This window comes from Leuciscus leuciscus, assembly GCF_965113295.1.
Source record: "Leuciscus leuciscus genome assembly, chromosome: 17".
In the NCBI taxonomy this organism is placed as follows: domain Eukaryota; kingdom Metazoa; phylum Chordata; class Actinopteri; order Cypriniformes; family Leuciscidae; genus Leuciscus; species Leuciscus leuciscus.
This window is the reverse complement of record NC_138741.1, coordinates 13,949,302-13,965,827: the sequence shown is the minus strand read 5'-3', so window position 1 is coordinate 13,965,827 and position 16,526 is coordinate 13,949,302. Positions and strand designations below refer to the sequence as shown.

The window sequence follows — 16,526 nt, the reverse complement described above, 5'->3', positions numbered from 1 at the left end:
CCATCAGAGCAAATGTGGAAGTGAGGGAGTGGACACACGCTACCGTGACCACATCACTGACAGATACAGCGAGGAAAGGCTGAGGGAAGATCAAAGGCACCCCTTTGTTCTAGAATGATTGAGCCACATTTGCGGGGCATCCAGGCTGCCGGCACGCGCGGTTCGCAAGTACGTGTGTATGTTTACACGTGTGTCACCGGCTCGCTGCATTTCCAGCAGCAGCAGGGAAGATATTGCTGGCATCTCAGCACACCGCAATTCCCCACTGATAAGAAAATTCAGGTGCCGCACCGGCCCACAAACCATTGTGCCTGCCCCACCACGCCGCCACAGAAATTGCATCTGACCGTCTTTCATATTTCAAACTTGTGGGGATTTTGGAGGCAGACATCTCTTTAAAATGCTTGCCTTGGGTCTGTGAAACTAAACTAAACCTGTTCCCAGGACCTCACATACAAAACTAGATTTGTTTGATTGACTTGATTTATATTAACAGTTTAATACTGTTAATAAACATGAAGTAATTTATCTTTCAACATTTCAAAAATCCTTATAATAATAATAAAAAAAAATAAAAAAATTATAATAATTCACAAAGCAGTCAAACTTTTAACAAATCATAAATTGTAACAATATTTTTAAATATATTTTCATTTCATAATTTCATTACTTAAAACAAATAAAATATTTAATGAAGAAATAACTCAATATTTGCATTTAGTTGTTTATCTTTGCTATTTTCAACAATCCTTATTCTAAAAATATTATTATTATTTTCATTAATATTTAAATTTCAGTAGTCATTGTCATTTAATTGCTTAAAACATAATCATAAAACATCTATATTTTTAAAAAACAACTTAAAAAATAATAACCCAAAAAAAACCAAAAAACATTTGTACAAACATCTATTAAGGCTCAGGTAGGCAGCAGGTGCGTTGTGTAGAGTAAGATATATCGAATGAGAGATGCACATCAACAATAAAGAGGCGCAGATCAATGCAACGCACACATCACTGGAAACTAATATCTTTCGGGGAAATAAGATCTACTTCTAAACTGCACAAAGAAAGAAAAAGCTTGATATGGCACATATAGACACAACTGAGTGAAATTCAGGCTTTTCCCTTTGAATAACAGATGGGCAGGAAAAAGAAAAGGAAATGCGTTTGAACGATCAGAATCGCATAGCTTTGTTTCCAGAGAAATGTAAAAGACTGCAAGAAGATTATTTTTATTACATGGGAGTCTGCTGCCATTGCTGAAGGACGCTCTGGGTCTAACAAAGGAGTTCGAAATAACACTACTGTTTTCGGTCGGCCAGCGCGCTCGCACACACACTCACACTTCGAAAGTTACATTTGTTTAATTTATTCATCTGTCTGCTTTTAAACAATGTACAGTCTCTGCAATCTTTGCACCACAAAAACAAGGCACATGATTAAAAAATACTAAAGCAGCGGTTTCAAAGCGCTGTGTGTAAACGACAGGCAGCCGACTGCCATTTGAAACTGTTTTAATTGCACTGTGACAAACGGAAATGAAGAGGATGAGGGGAACGGGAACTGCCGTAATGTTTGAATGCAGATAGGAGGGATACCTGTGTTCACTCGGGTCCCATGAGACCAACAAACATTCCTCATATTGAGTTCCACGTAGATCAAATGCTGAGCGCAGGAGCTAACAGACAAAACTTATCTGCTCATACTTGAGGAACTAAGATGCACACTGAGACTGTCGAAAAGGAAAAAGAGGAAATCAAAAAGATGGCCACATTAAAAATGTATGGTCTTGCTTTAAAAGCATGTAGAGAAAAAGGTTAAAGTGAATCAAACCTGAATCAAAGCAAAGCAAATGTTCATACTAGCAGACAATGTGTTTTATTTTTTTTGTGCACAGGCGATGTGCTTTTTTCATTTGGGCTTCACAGCAGGGGTGCAGTGTTGTGTCCGGACGTATTGATTCAATTACAGTGGCCCGGCTGCTTTTGACAAACCCCCCTTTAGGTCACATTTCCATATCTGTGCTGAATGGACAGCCATTCCCCCAAACACTGGCCACGTGGGGCTGGAAAGACCCAAATCATCACTCCAGACTTCTGTCACCTCCTCTACATACAACAAAAATTGAGGTAAATCTGACTTTGATAGCAAGATGCTAACAACATTAAGTTTAAGCATGACAACAATGCGCTCTTAGCACCATAAAGTTATTCAGAATCGAGCCTGGCTTCGCTACTACACGCTGCCATTAACAGCCTTTAATCCCTGCTGCCCCGCTGAATACATTTGAACTTAAGTATGCACGACTAGTCTGCGCTGATTGAAGCGGCTGTCGATACGTGTCAATAGCTGCCCATCTTTTTCATTAGCAGTTTTAGCACAGCGCCTCTGCATCCATTGTTCCGACGGTGTGTGTTTTACAACGAGCCACGTCTCGCTTTCAAACCGAATCCCGTTCTGCCACAAGAGACGGACGAGCATTCAATTCACAAGCCGGCAGATTGAAAGACGAGCTCTGAGATGTAAAAACAAAACGCATTAGGCACTAGCAAGGACGGGTGTGCAAAGTCTCAAAAAGGATATGAAAAGACTCCAGTCTGGCTTTTGTAAGCGTTTGTGCGTGTGTACGTGGGCGTGAGAGCATGTGTGTGTTTTTTATTTGTGTGTGTGAAATGTTAAAGACAGGGATGACCCTTTTGGTCACTGGCTGTTGACATGTGGCTAAGAATTATCAGGGCTAGCTTGGCAGAGCATCAATCATGGCAGTCAATAGGGGAGGGCAAGTTCACTTAGGTCACATGTCAGCCGACCAGCCGCCGAGCATACAGTCAATGCTCCCGCCGCTGGAGTTGTTTAAAATCAACTTGTCAAAAATTGGGCTGTAATAAATTCAAGAGGCAGGATGCTTATTTGTAGCCACTCGGGTCAGTACAGGGCGTCTCAGAGTGAAAGCTTTTGAGCTGAGAAGAGAACTGTACTAAAAACAAAAAAAACACAGCATAAATCTAATGTTTTTATATTCATGTTCATTTAAAAAGAGAGTAATAGGTAATAACACACACACACACACACACACATATATATATATATATATATATATATATATAAATATATATTATTATTATTTTTTTATTAAGTATTACATATACATATATAGCGTGTGTTTTAAAAAAAAAAGTGTGATGAATAATGTCTGACTGATTGTGTATTTGTGTGATAGACATGAAAAATGTGGACGCACCGTTTAAGTCACCACGTGACAACTTACACTTGCAGATTCCTAAACGTGCTGTTATCAAGCAAAGCTTCAAATCTAAAAAGTATTCTTCTAATATCTGCTTCTGCTTCCTCAAACTCAGAAACACAATGTCCCTCGCAAGAGAAAATAGACTGAAAAGTGTGTGTGTTTGTGCCTGTCATATGAGAGTGCTGCAGTGCTCTTGTATTGCGTCTTGATGGGGACACAAAGGCAGGTTGGCAGCTGTGTGCCGGGAGAGCCCTTCAGTCTGCAGTTCAGCAGTGGTCAACAGAGGGAGCTACTGGCTGTGCGGTGGTCAGCGTGTGTGACAGTGTGTGTGTGCGTGTGCGGTTTGTCTGATGAGCGGAGAGCTCATCTGTGTGTATGTGTGTTTGTCCTCTGTTGTTTTACCCCAGCGCTGTCACAGAATGGATATATTTATGGCTGCCACTGTGGTCTGAATTGCCTTGTCATACAAGTACTTGAACGAATATTTTAGGGCTCAGAATTAAGATGGGAAAATATTAATTTAAATGCATAGTAACAATATGGAATTCTACTAATATTATGATTACATTAACTGTACTAGATTATATTAAAGTCAAACGATAAATAAAATTGTAAATTTTAGACAGATTTTTCCCCTGAGTCTGCCCTTTTAAGTCAAACCTTATCAAACTCATAATAATTTTAAAGTTAATTAGTAAATAATTTAGCAAAATTGTAAGATACCATGATTTATTACAGTTGAGACAATACAAATATCTATTTCGAATAAATACAATATAGGAATTTGTTTTAGCCATCAAATATTTCTTAAGAATGGAAATGTTTAACAGCAAATCTGATTAATATATAATTTATTTATGCAATAGAAATTACAGATATCAATAATATTTCCAAAATTTCCAACTTATCATACACTGCCTTTTCTTATGAATTTAATTTCACCAAATTAACAAAAAAAAAGCTATATGATGTTTCAAATATGCATTTTATTTCAAGTGTAACGAGACGATGTTGTCAAACCCCTTTCTTTCACTCCATACCACACACACACACACACACACACACACACACACACACACACACACACACACACACACACACACACACACACACACACACACACTGGGTTTTCATGTATAAGAGGACATTCAATAGATATGATGATTTTATATTGTACAAACTGTGTATTGTATCCCCTACCATCACAGAAAACTTCTGCATTTTTACATTTTCACTTAGTATGATTTATAAGCTGATTTCCTCATGGGGACTAAAAATTTGGAATACCTGAACCACAAACACACACACAGACACACACAGACACACACACACACACACACACACACACACACACACACACACACACACACACACACACACACACACACACACAGACACACACACACACAGACACACACACACACACACACACACACACACACACACACACACACACACACACACACACACACACACACACACACACACACACACACACACACAATTGTCAATTCCAGGGCACCAAAAGGTTGGTTTAAATAACTGCTACGGCACCACTTTCAGAAGACTTGGTTGGGTGAGTAAAACTGCCCTATGAAACAACTGTTATGAAGGGGAAAGCAATACAAGGTTAATATGGTAGCGAATCAGTGAATATCTAAGTAATCTAATGGTCTATCAGCAGGTACAATTGTCACATGAAGGAAAGTGCCAATTTCAAAGCCCCCCTGCTTGGCAGGGTGATAACAGGCTAGCGGGGGCTCCAGGGACAGCGGCAAGCCCAATGTGGAGCATTTGCTAACCTCTCTTTGATATGGCCACTGCTGTTTCCTGTTTCCACCCTCTTCTCTCTCCTCTTGAATTTGAGCAGTCTGACTACACGCAGGACGCCCTAAATAAACCGCAAATAAATATAAAAATCCAGAAGAGATACCCAGAGCTCTGATATGCGATACACATTAGCCCATTAAAGCACCTTTTAACTGATGGTATTTGCAGTTCACCATGTCTTATTCTTATCTATGGTTACAATTAAGACACCCTCCGTCATTCTCCAGGTCTGCTGGGATCACGTTTACTTTCAGATACATGACCAGCATATAACTGATATACTTTGAGCAGCTATAGAGACAGTACAGTGCATGAAATGGTTGTCATTCCTGCACACATTTTTTTTCAATGTAAGATAAGCTTGAGTAAACATGAGCACAAAATACTGCTGTCTCAGAGGGTTATATGTGTGTGTCGTGCACCTGCATGAACCACGCTGTGTTCCTGCCACTGATTCTAAGGCTGCATTAAAAAGCCTGAATTAAAAACAAAGTATAAAATTGCAATATATATATATATATATATATAAACCCTCTACGGACACATTGAAGCTCGAGTCGACATATGATATAAAATATAAATAACACTATTAAAGTCAAGCTTATTAACAGTCTGTGATAAAATAAGAATAGTCAAACTACAAGCAATAGCACAAATAAACAACAAAACAAAGATGCAAATTAAATAAACTGTGCTTTCAGGTTTTCCAGGTAGATCAGATTAGGTAGATTAGATACAGAAATTTTTTTAAATAATTAAAGACAGGGTAGGTGATTTGTTCGAGAAATTTTTTTGTTATGCTGGTTGAAAGTCTCTTCACATCCTGATAGCAATCACTAAGTTAAGTGGTCTATATATATTTATATTTATATATCTTGTCTGTGGAAGGCATAAGATCATATAATGTTCGTCCAATCATTGCATTCGGTCAGGTTGTCCTACCTGCCAGTCAACATATGCATTTTCATCCTCATTTCATTATGCCATTTTTCGTGATGCTTTTGTTTGCCCCCTGCTGTTCCCGTTCATGTTCTATTGCTAGCATCTCCGATAATGACCAACCCAAACTTTAAATGTAAAAGGTTCTATCAGTTGAGGTCAGGACTCTGTGCAGGCCAGTCAAGTTCCTCCGAACCAAACTCGCTCGTCCATGTCTTTATGGACCTTTCTTTGTGCACTGGTGGTGGTTGAGGAGAGATCCCCTGATATGATTGTAAAGCGCTTTGGGTGTACAGTAGTACATATGAAAGCGCTATATAAATGCCTCATTCATTCATTCACTGGTGTGCAGTCATGTTGGGCTATCCCCAAACTGTTCCCAGAAAGTTGGGAGCAAGAAATTGTCCAAAATGTCTTGTATGCTTGTATGGTATGCTGGAGCATTAAGAGTTCCTTTCACTGGAACTAAGGGGCCAAGCCCAACCCCTGAAAATCAACCTGATTCGTCACTCCAGAGAATACGTCTCCACTGCTCTAGAGTCCAGTGGCGGCGTGCTTTACACCACTGCATCCAACACTTTGCATTACACTTGGTGATCTAAGACTTTGATAGAGCTGCTCGGCCATGGATACCCATTCCATGAAGCTCTCTATGCACTGTTCTTGAGCTAATCTGAAGGCCACATGAAGTTTGGAGGTCTGTAGCTATTGACTGTAGAAAGTTGGCGACTTCTGCGCACTGTGCGCCTCAGCATGCGCCGACCCCGCTCTGTGATTTTACGTGGCCTACCACTTCGTGGCTGAGTTGCTGCTGTTACCAATTGCTTCCACTTTGTAATAATACCACTAACAGTTGACCGTGGAATATTTAGTAGTGAGGAAATTTCACGTATGGACTTATTGCACAGGTGGCAACCTATCATGGTACCACGCTTGAATTCACAGAGCTCATGACAGCGACCTATCCTTTCACAATGTTTTTAGAAGCAGTCTGCATGCCTAGGTGCTTGATTTTATACAACTGTGGCCATGGAAGTGATTTGAATTTGGAGGGGCGTCCTAATACTTTTGGCAATATAGTGTTTATATATACAGTACAGGCCAAAAGTTTGGACACATTACTATTTTTAATGTTTTTGAAAGAAGTTTCTTCTGCTCATCAAGCCTGCATTTATTTGATCAAAAATACAGAAAAAAAAGTAATATTGTGATATATTATTACAATTTTAAATCATCATTTATTTCTGTGAAGCAAAGCTGAATTTTCAGGATCATTACTCCAGTCTTCAGTGTCTAATGTGACATCCAGTCTATCACATGATCCTTTAGAATTCATTCTAATATTCTGATTTATTATGAGTGTTGGAAACAGTTCTACTGCCTAATATATTTGATGAATAAAAGGTTAAAAAGAACTGTATTTATTCAAAATAAAAACATATTTTCTAATAATATAAATCTTCTTTACTATCACTTTTTATCAATTTAACACATCCTTGCTGAATAAAAGTATTGATTTATTTCAAAAAAAGAAAGAAAAAAATTACTGACCCCAAATTACTGACCAGTAGTGTATATTGTTGTTACAAAAGATTTATATTTTTAAAACATTTGCTTCTTTTTTTAAAACTTTTTTTTTTACTTTTTATTCATCAAAGTATCCTAAAAAAGTATCACAGGTTATGAAAAAATATTAAGCAGCAGAACTGTTTCCAACTTTGATAATGAATCATTATATTAGAATGATTTCTAAAGGATCATGTGATAGACTGGAGTAATGATCCTGAAAATTCAGCTTTGCATCACAGAAATAAATGATAATTTAAAGTATAATAAATTGAAAACCAATTATTCTAAATTGTAATAATATATTACAATATAAAATTTTTTTCAGTATTTTTGATCAAATAAATGCAGGCTTGATGAGCAGAAGAAACTTCTTTCAAAAACATTAAAAATAGTAATGTGTCCAAACTATTGGCCTGTACTGTGTATATATATATATGGTGCTAAAGGAAAAAATTTAAAAGTTAAAAAATAAATGATTGAAATGATGGTGGACTAATTAAATATTCCTATTGAAAGTGTCCCTGCTCAGCCAGGCTGTGGCCTTGGCCTCTCAGGCCCTGTTCTGAATGGAGAGCTGCCATCACGTCAGCATGGCCTGTTTAACCACATCACTCTCATCATGCCAAAGCTGCTCAGCACCACACTGCAGGCCAGTTTTATTTACCACAAGATTTCAAGTGTCTGGTCGCTTGAGTTTGTCATTGCCATCCAGTGTTATTATTTTGAGGCATCAATATGTATAGAAAATAATATTACACATCATCTGGATTAAAAAAGCCAAGTCATTTTTCCATATAGTAATTCTGTTTGTTGCCAGTAGAGGCACAGAAATGACACACTTTCTTTCATTTCTGCCAATTGTGGGTGATATAAGAAAAAGTTTAAGCATCAAATAAGTCTCACAGGTCATAAAACTGTATTTTGCAATATTCCACCAAAAATAGTAACATATTTGATAAAGTTAATATTTTGCTTTTAGCCTTTGCATGTTTGTGGCAAAAAGTGCAGGCCATTTCCTTTGGAGCATCACACATTGTTTGATTGGCTTATGCACTTCATTTGAAGTCATACAACAGCTTTGTGTGACGAAAAGACCAAAAATAAAATTGTGTTTTCAACAAAAAATTCACACTTGTATACATTAAAACATGGTGCCTCAAGACACGCCATACCAGATTTGATGTCAGTGATGTCAAATATATTATTCTTTCTTAATTAAGCATATTTAAGATCTGATATCTACAGCAAACTGGTTTTTAACTTACATTTTGGTCAGTTCATCACACAAAACTGTCATTTTAGTCATAACCGTTTAATATAATTTATGGACTACTGTCCTTTCTGAACAGTATAAATCACCATTCTCATTCCCATTTCAAGCAAAAAAGAGCAGCGCTGACATTTTGCTAAACTTCTCCTTGTGTGCTCTACAAAAGAAATAGTCATACAGAGGTTTGAAACAACATGAGAGTGAGTACACAGAATTGTTTAACAGAATGTTTAAGTTTGGATAAACTAACCCTCTAATCTGAACCCATTTGCAACTTCTCCTTCCAAATATATAACATAACCCTCACATCAAAGATAGAATTCAATCACACATGAAACACCCGTTACTCTTCCTGTCATTACAAAGCATGTGACTGTCCAACTTTCCATCCCTGTCTTCACCTCTCAGTTCTGGTTCAGCTCAAGACAGTGACCCCCCTCAGCCCATACAGAGCCCTGTGCTTCTGCCCGCAGCTGTTCCCCAAAGCTGCAGGGATTTAGAGAAGATCTCCCTCTCCGTTAACACGTGGATCTGCCCTTTGGAGGAAAGGCGACCACATTTGCTGGCCTTTGCGAGGTGGCTCGCCGGGTCGTCCTTCTCCATTAGGGGTAGGTCACAGGGATTCACACAGAGAGAGGGAAAGCAAGGACAGGTGTACATACACTAACCAGGGATTAATAGCTAATTATGAGCAAGGCTAATGCCACATAATATGCTTTACATTTACAGCATACTGCAGTTCTATGAGGTGAATTCACTAAGAATGGATTGTGTGTTGATAGCAAAAAAATATGCACATGATTTTTGTGCTATTTTAAAGGAAATATAAAAATGTAAGATAACAGCACCTACTGTATGAGCGCTGAGTAGATGAGGATGCAGCAGACTATCACAATCTAACATAGCCTACTTTTTGCATATTCACGCTATTTTAGAGCAGTGATTCTCAATCAGGGGGTCCAGATTAATTATTTTAACATCAGTTATTTTATATAATACATATTTATTGTTTTAATTTGTCCCTTTAAAAAGTGTTGATTTTACTGAAGAATTTTTTTTTGCACTGTCTTGAATAATAAAAATGATTCACGGTTAATTATTTTATACCACTGATTGCAGAAATACCAGAATATTGGATTTCGTTTAGTAAAGGTTAGTAAGTTAGCAAGATATGTATGCGCTAAAACAGTGTATTCAGAAATCTGTTATTCTATATTGACATTTGAAAATAATATATCAGCATTTAAAGGACAGAAATATATACACATTCAACTCAAGATACTTAGCAGTTACACTCTGCTTATTTCTCCAAACCAATGTAAATGACTCTCTGCTGATTCAGCTGAGCTTCACTATTATCACAGTACATCTCATTAAGTGTCATGATCTAATGGCAATATCAATTTCACCACAAATAATACTTTAAATTGTTATGTTAACTTTTCCTTTACTCACCCTCATGTCAACTAGATGTTTTATCTGTTTCACACATAAAGCTAAAGTACAGCTTCAGAAGAAATTGTATATAGCACACAAGCTATATGGACTATTTCTATAACACCTTTTAGTCATTTTGAAGCTTGACAGCCTCAATATCCTTATTCAATTTTATTACATTTAACAAAGTGACAAGGATATTTGTCCTTTTGGGCCTGTTTACACCTGGTCATTTCACGCATTTTTACTGATCTATCAGCTATCCGATTTGTTAAAACGGTTTCATTTACACTTGCCCACATAAATGTGTCTCTGCAAAACAGATATAAATCCAATCTTCAATTCTCACGCTATATGCAAATTTAACGGAGTTTACGTCAGAGAAAGTAACAGATATACTGCCTTTTATTCAGCATCAGCTAATTTCAAGATTAAAGACCACAATAGGAGAGTGGCATCAGCACTGGTAAGATTATAGTCTCACTACTTTTAATGAAGATGATTGTGTTTTGAGCGTCTGCGACTTACTTTCTGTTTTATTTGTGGCAGTTTGCGAGTTGGCTTGCTGAAGAGATACACAGCAATTCATCTGCGGCAATGCGTGTTGCGGTAGCGCTGTCATATCTGGCTATAATACTTTCAAACGTTTATTTTTTTACATTTTGGGAGGAGTAAAATTTACATATGCGGTTTCAACAACAAGATGCATTTACAGTATCGTCTGGAATGCGGCCCAGACCACCTCCTGAAGTGATGTAAGCAATCGGATTTAAATCGGTCTCAAAAGCATTTCGGAGGGCATTTACACCTGGTCTTTTCACGATCGGATAGCTATCCGATCAGAGAAAACGCATGAAGTGACCAGGTGTAAACAGACCCTTTATGTTCCGCAGAAGAAAGAAAGTCATTCAAATTTGGAGCAACATGAGCATGAGTAAATTATAGCATAACTTACATTTTTGAGTGAACAATTATTTAATCAGAAAGAAGTGAATTTAGATAGCAGTAAATAGAAAGCAATTAAGTCCGGAAGACTATCATAGTCAAAAAAAAAGAAAAAAAGAAAAAAGTATCACTATTAACGCTAATTCTATGCAAAATCACTAGTAGAAAGTGATAGAAACACACATATGCTCCCTCTCTCTCATAAAAGTCCCTCCTGTATGGAAGTGGTAATTGACTTCTCAGAGAGAGCTAGTGGGCGGATTCAATCCAGACTATAGCCACATCTTCATACTGCTTCCCCAGGACCAGGCTGCATGGGAGAGAATTCTTAATGAGGGCCCCCAACGCCCTGTGGGAGCCCGATCTCTGTGTCTCTCTCTCACACACACACAATCTCACTCCATACACAGGTCCTGTTTCTACACCGACCTGCACTAAACACTCCAACAAAAGGGTTTGGAAGTGCTATTGCTCTCGAGCGTTGGGACCCCCCACACACTGAACCACCAGCTCTTTTGGTAGGATTCTACGGCACGCACACACTTTGTCAAAAACACAGAAATATATATAAATAAATCAAACACCTGGAGAGCAGGGCAGCACAAAGCTTGAAAACAGAGAGATGACTGAGGCTAGACAAAGGGGAAGAGAGAGAAACGCATCAGGGATTACGTGGGTCTGTATTTGTTACGTTTTTTTTTTCTTTCAAAGCGTTGCTCATTTTAATAAAGGAGATCCCTCAGTCTCTCTAAGTGCCGCAGATAAAAGAAATAATTTAGTGGCTTAAAAGACTATTAATGTGAAGAGCCACACTTGTCTCTTTCTCTCTCCAGTCCTCGGAGGAAATGTCATTGAGCCTGTTGCATCACAATAGCATGGAGGGAAAAATTTTGCATGATGGAATCTGAGACGTCCTTTCCTCACATATTTACGCTGTAATCTGAGGGGCCTAGACGGATGTCACAATAAACAGTAAATATTACCTTACATGAATGCAATCACATGGTAGTTTGTTGGAGACAAATGGAATGGAATGCAATGTTCCAGATGAAGTTTGAGGCTGGAATCGTCAAGAAATGTTCCCCTTCTGACTTCTTCTGAAGCGTTCTAGTTATGCTGAATTATAGAAATCTTGGAACATGGAATTCTCCCATCTCCACTTGAGAATAACCAATGGAATATCACTTTAATCACAGCCATTTTGGAAATTGTCAAATTGATGGTTCTCACTGAAGTCTGGGTTAATTGATTTGCACAGACTTTACCAGTTGGAAATTAGGAAGTAAAATAATTCTAAGTTTAAAATAATATCTTAACTATAGAATGTCAAACCTCAACTCTCCACATATCTTTTGGTTGTCATTTTCAAAATACTATGCATTTGTTTTAAAAACTCTGCCATAGACTTGGTGCAACTTGAGTCGAATTTGAGTTTATTATCTCAAATCTCTTATCTCGAGTTAGTTAGTTTACATGCATTATTGTTTAAAGGGGGGGTGAAATGCTATTTCATGCATACTGAGTTTTTTACACTGTTAAAGTGTTGGATTCCCATGCTAAACATGAACAAAGTTTCAAAAATTAAATTGTACGTTTGAAGGAGTATTTCTGTGCCAAAAATTGTCCTTCCGGTTTGTCACAAGTTTCGGAAAGTTTTTTTCGAGTATGGGCCTGTGTGACGTCAGATGGGGCGGAATTTCCTTATACGGGTCCTAAGGACACTTCTCCCGGAAAGGCGCGGGCGCGCGCGCATCCGTAGACCAGAGAGAGAAGAGGGCCATAGCAGTTCGCCCATCAAAGCGCTGTGCTTGGCTTTAGGGAAGTCAATGTCACCAAAGAAGTGTGTTTTTGGTTGCCAGGGCAAGACAACCCTGCACAGATTCCCAAAGAACCCAGCGTTAAGGGACCAGTGGATGGAGTTTGTTTTTCCAGAGCATAAACGGAGTTGTGCAAGACTGTTTGTTCCCTGCATTTCGACGATGATTGTTTTATAAACAAAGCCCAGATCGACGGATTTGCAGATCGTCTAATGCTTAAGGATCGAGCAGTCACAATGATTAAGGTTCGCGGTTGTGCGTTGGAACCGCAGGCGGTGAGTAAAACTGCTTCAAATGTCTCTGTGTGTTGTTAGTTATCGGCGCGTAAGCACAGCTTTAGCTCCGCCCCTCCGCCCCGCTCCAGCCGCTCGTTTTTTTTCCGGAAAGACTCGGTCCAGCCTATCTTTCTTTTATATAATAAAACTAAAGACTTTTTGAAGATTTAAAGGATGCAATACTACTCTATTGGTACTCAAGATTAACATGAGATTGACAGAAAATGAGTGTTTCACCCCCCCTTTAAACGTTTGGGCTTCGTAACCTTTTTGTGGAAACCTTAACACACCTTTTAAGTATTCTTTGATGAATAGAAAGTTCAAAAGAATAGCATGTAGTTATAATAAAAAACCTTTTGTAACATGATAGAAGACTTGACTGCCACTTTTGATTTGCAGTTTAATGCATCCTTGCTGAATAAAAGTATTAACTACTTTTTTTTTTAAATCCTACTGACCCCAAATTTTTGAACGGTAGTGTACAAGAAACATATGCAACCCAGTTATGTGAAAGCTAACACTTCTAGCTTTGTAAGCTCAATTTTTAGGTGTCGCTAAAGCGGGCATTTATGTCAGCTAGCAACTAATGGCTTATTATAGTCTGCAATGCATATTAACCCTAAAGCATACAGTGCCATATTTGAAATGCACAATTCTAAGAACTCTAAATTATCAACATAATCAAAACTTTGCTGAAAACCCTTTTTGAACACAATCTTCCACAAGCCTTCTTTTATCTGATTTGATAGTTAAGTAAAGGGATTTTTGGTATCCTGTTCATGGTACCCGTCTTTTTGCTGTGAACTGAGTGACAACTAATATTTTTATGTATTTTAGGTAGTCTACTATTCTGTTATAAAGATGTCTTTGATTTACATTACAAGCTATTGAATATACAAAGGGACTGTGTGCTTGCAATGCACATTTCTGTATTTGCATACTTTCATACTCAAGTATGTTTTAAGCTTAGAGTTGAAAACAGCTGAAGACTCCTCTTCATTGCAGTACACACACAATCCTGGCCTCTCCGGGTTGTGTTTCTGTGTATGTATCTCAGAGAGTCCACCCATCACCCCTTTGGTGTAGGCGATGGAGTGTGACGGCTCGTTAAAGAAAAACAAAGCCCCTCACCTTCCTTTATCACTAATATGCACCTGGAGAGCTGCCGTGCTTTATGATAAACTCGCACAGCCAAACGCACACTCACACAAACACAACCATGTTTACACACCTACCCAGAATGCACCGGTAGCACAGCCTTGTTCCAGGGGCCACTGTAAACAACTAAAGTCAATCTGTTTGTGCTAGTTTACTGCCACAGCTCAACTCCTCTGCTCACAAACAGTTTTACGCCAGCGATGTCAGTGACTTATGGACAATGATATGACTTTTTTCCTTCCATTTCTCTCTTTAGATGAGTAAATCAAGATGGACTGGGGCCGCAAAGCATTGTGGGGAAACTATTATTGTTGCATTAAAATCAAACTAAAATGAGAATGTTTAAGCAGATAAAATACAGAAGGTGTTATTCATTCTTGGCAATAAACCAGTGTGATTTCTGACTATTTACATCTACATAATGGATGAGCAAACAGAGTTACCCAAGTACATGCATCAACGGAAACCCTGACCTCACTGGGAAGAATCTCACAGCCACGCCTCCATGAAGTGACCACAGATCCAGTTATGTCTTCTCACTCGAAGCTAATACAGTTTCCTCCCCCCTCATCCACTCCTACCCCCCCACCCCCCACCCCACCCCACCCCACCCCTTCCCAGGTTTGATAACAAATATTCCCTCACCTAAATTAGAAATGTGAAGTAATTATACCGGCGGCCCTCCTACGGGTTATTCATAGGAGTCGACGGTCGTAAGAGAGCTTTCTTTATATAAATAGGTTACTTCAGAGGGTGACTTTAATTATGTTGGTTTCAAACAGAACATGAGTGCCGTATTCCGGCGGGATTAAGCATCTCTGGCTCTTTGTTAACTGAGCACAAATGTATGCCAGCAAGGAGCATCTGCACAAGATCTCCGCTAAATTTATTCAGCCACCACGCACCTCCGCCAGTGAATAATTCCACTAATAATAAAGATTGCTAGAAACAAGAGGGGGGGAAAGAAATCTACATTCAAGAGAAAAAAGAGAAAGTGTGTGTAGTTTTCAAGGACGACTTAGAAAACAAAAAACAAGTTTAATCTGTTTTGCATGCAGGGAAAAAGGTATTCTTGTGTTTTGTTCTGAGTGTGTGTGTGTGCATGTGTGTTAAAGTGCACATCTCTCTCTGTGCTGCGCAGTGTTTTTTCTATCTGTGTTCAAAGAACCGGTGGTCTATTACTAGGCTGTATTGGTTCTTTTGACAGTCTAAATGCTTTAAGAGAAGGATTTCAAATTGGAGGCCGTAGGTCTGCTGAAAAAGTAAAGTAAAAAAAAAAGAAGAAAATTACGATTATTATTAATTATCAAAATTGCATATACTTCCAGTCAAATGTTTGGAATAATTAAGATTTATTTGATGTTTTTGAAGAAAAGTAAAAAAAACGAAACTTTTTTCTATTGTAATTAGGGCTGTCAATGTCGTTAACGCATGTGATTATTATAATTTTTTTCAGTTTAACGCGTTAAAAATATTTAACGCAATAAATACAGCATCTTTTTATTTCTGTCATCCTTTGGCGTGCTACAGTATATGATCATTAATTCAAGTGCTATTAAACCATTCAAGCGTGATAAGATGCAAAAATAAGAACTTAAATCTGTACCGGCACCCTGTCTGTGAATCTCCTCTCTGTGTGACACACATAGGACTCGTGCGCACAGAATGTCGCTTCAGACAGCGCCCCGGACACATTGGGTTCTCTTTAGCACTTAAACAGAAAAAAAACACACAAAAGTATGCCAAAATGTTTGCTTTGTCGAGTATCCTTGTAAGCACTGTCTTAAACGAGTTTAAAAGAGTTAAATGAACGCAAAAAGTTGTGAGGACATCGGATGCGTGTCAGATCCGGATCCACGTAATGTGCTTCAGATCTTAAAGTGACAGCAGCCTAATAAACCCACAGCTGTGATGACTGTCATTAATGTAAATCAAAGAACAAAAGACAAATAGAAAATCACTTTTTTTTAGCTTTAATAAGGATTAATCTATATTTAATTTATAAGTTATGCAGTGAAGAATGTGAAGTGTTTGATA

At 38.2% G+C, this 16,526-nt stretch overlaps 1 protein-coding gene across 1 annotated transcript in view; it reads right to left on the bottom strand.

Annotated features, from left to right (window-relative positions):
- esrrga (estrogen-related receptor gamma a) overlaps positions 1–16,526 on the bottom strand; it is a 169,553-nt gene that overhangs the window by 71,882 nt on the left and 81,145 nt on the right. The window lies entirely within an intron of this gene.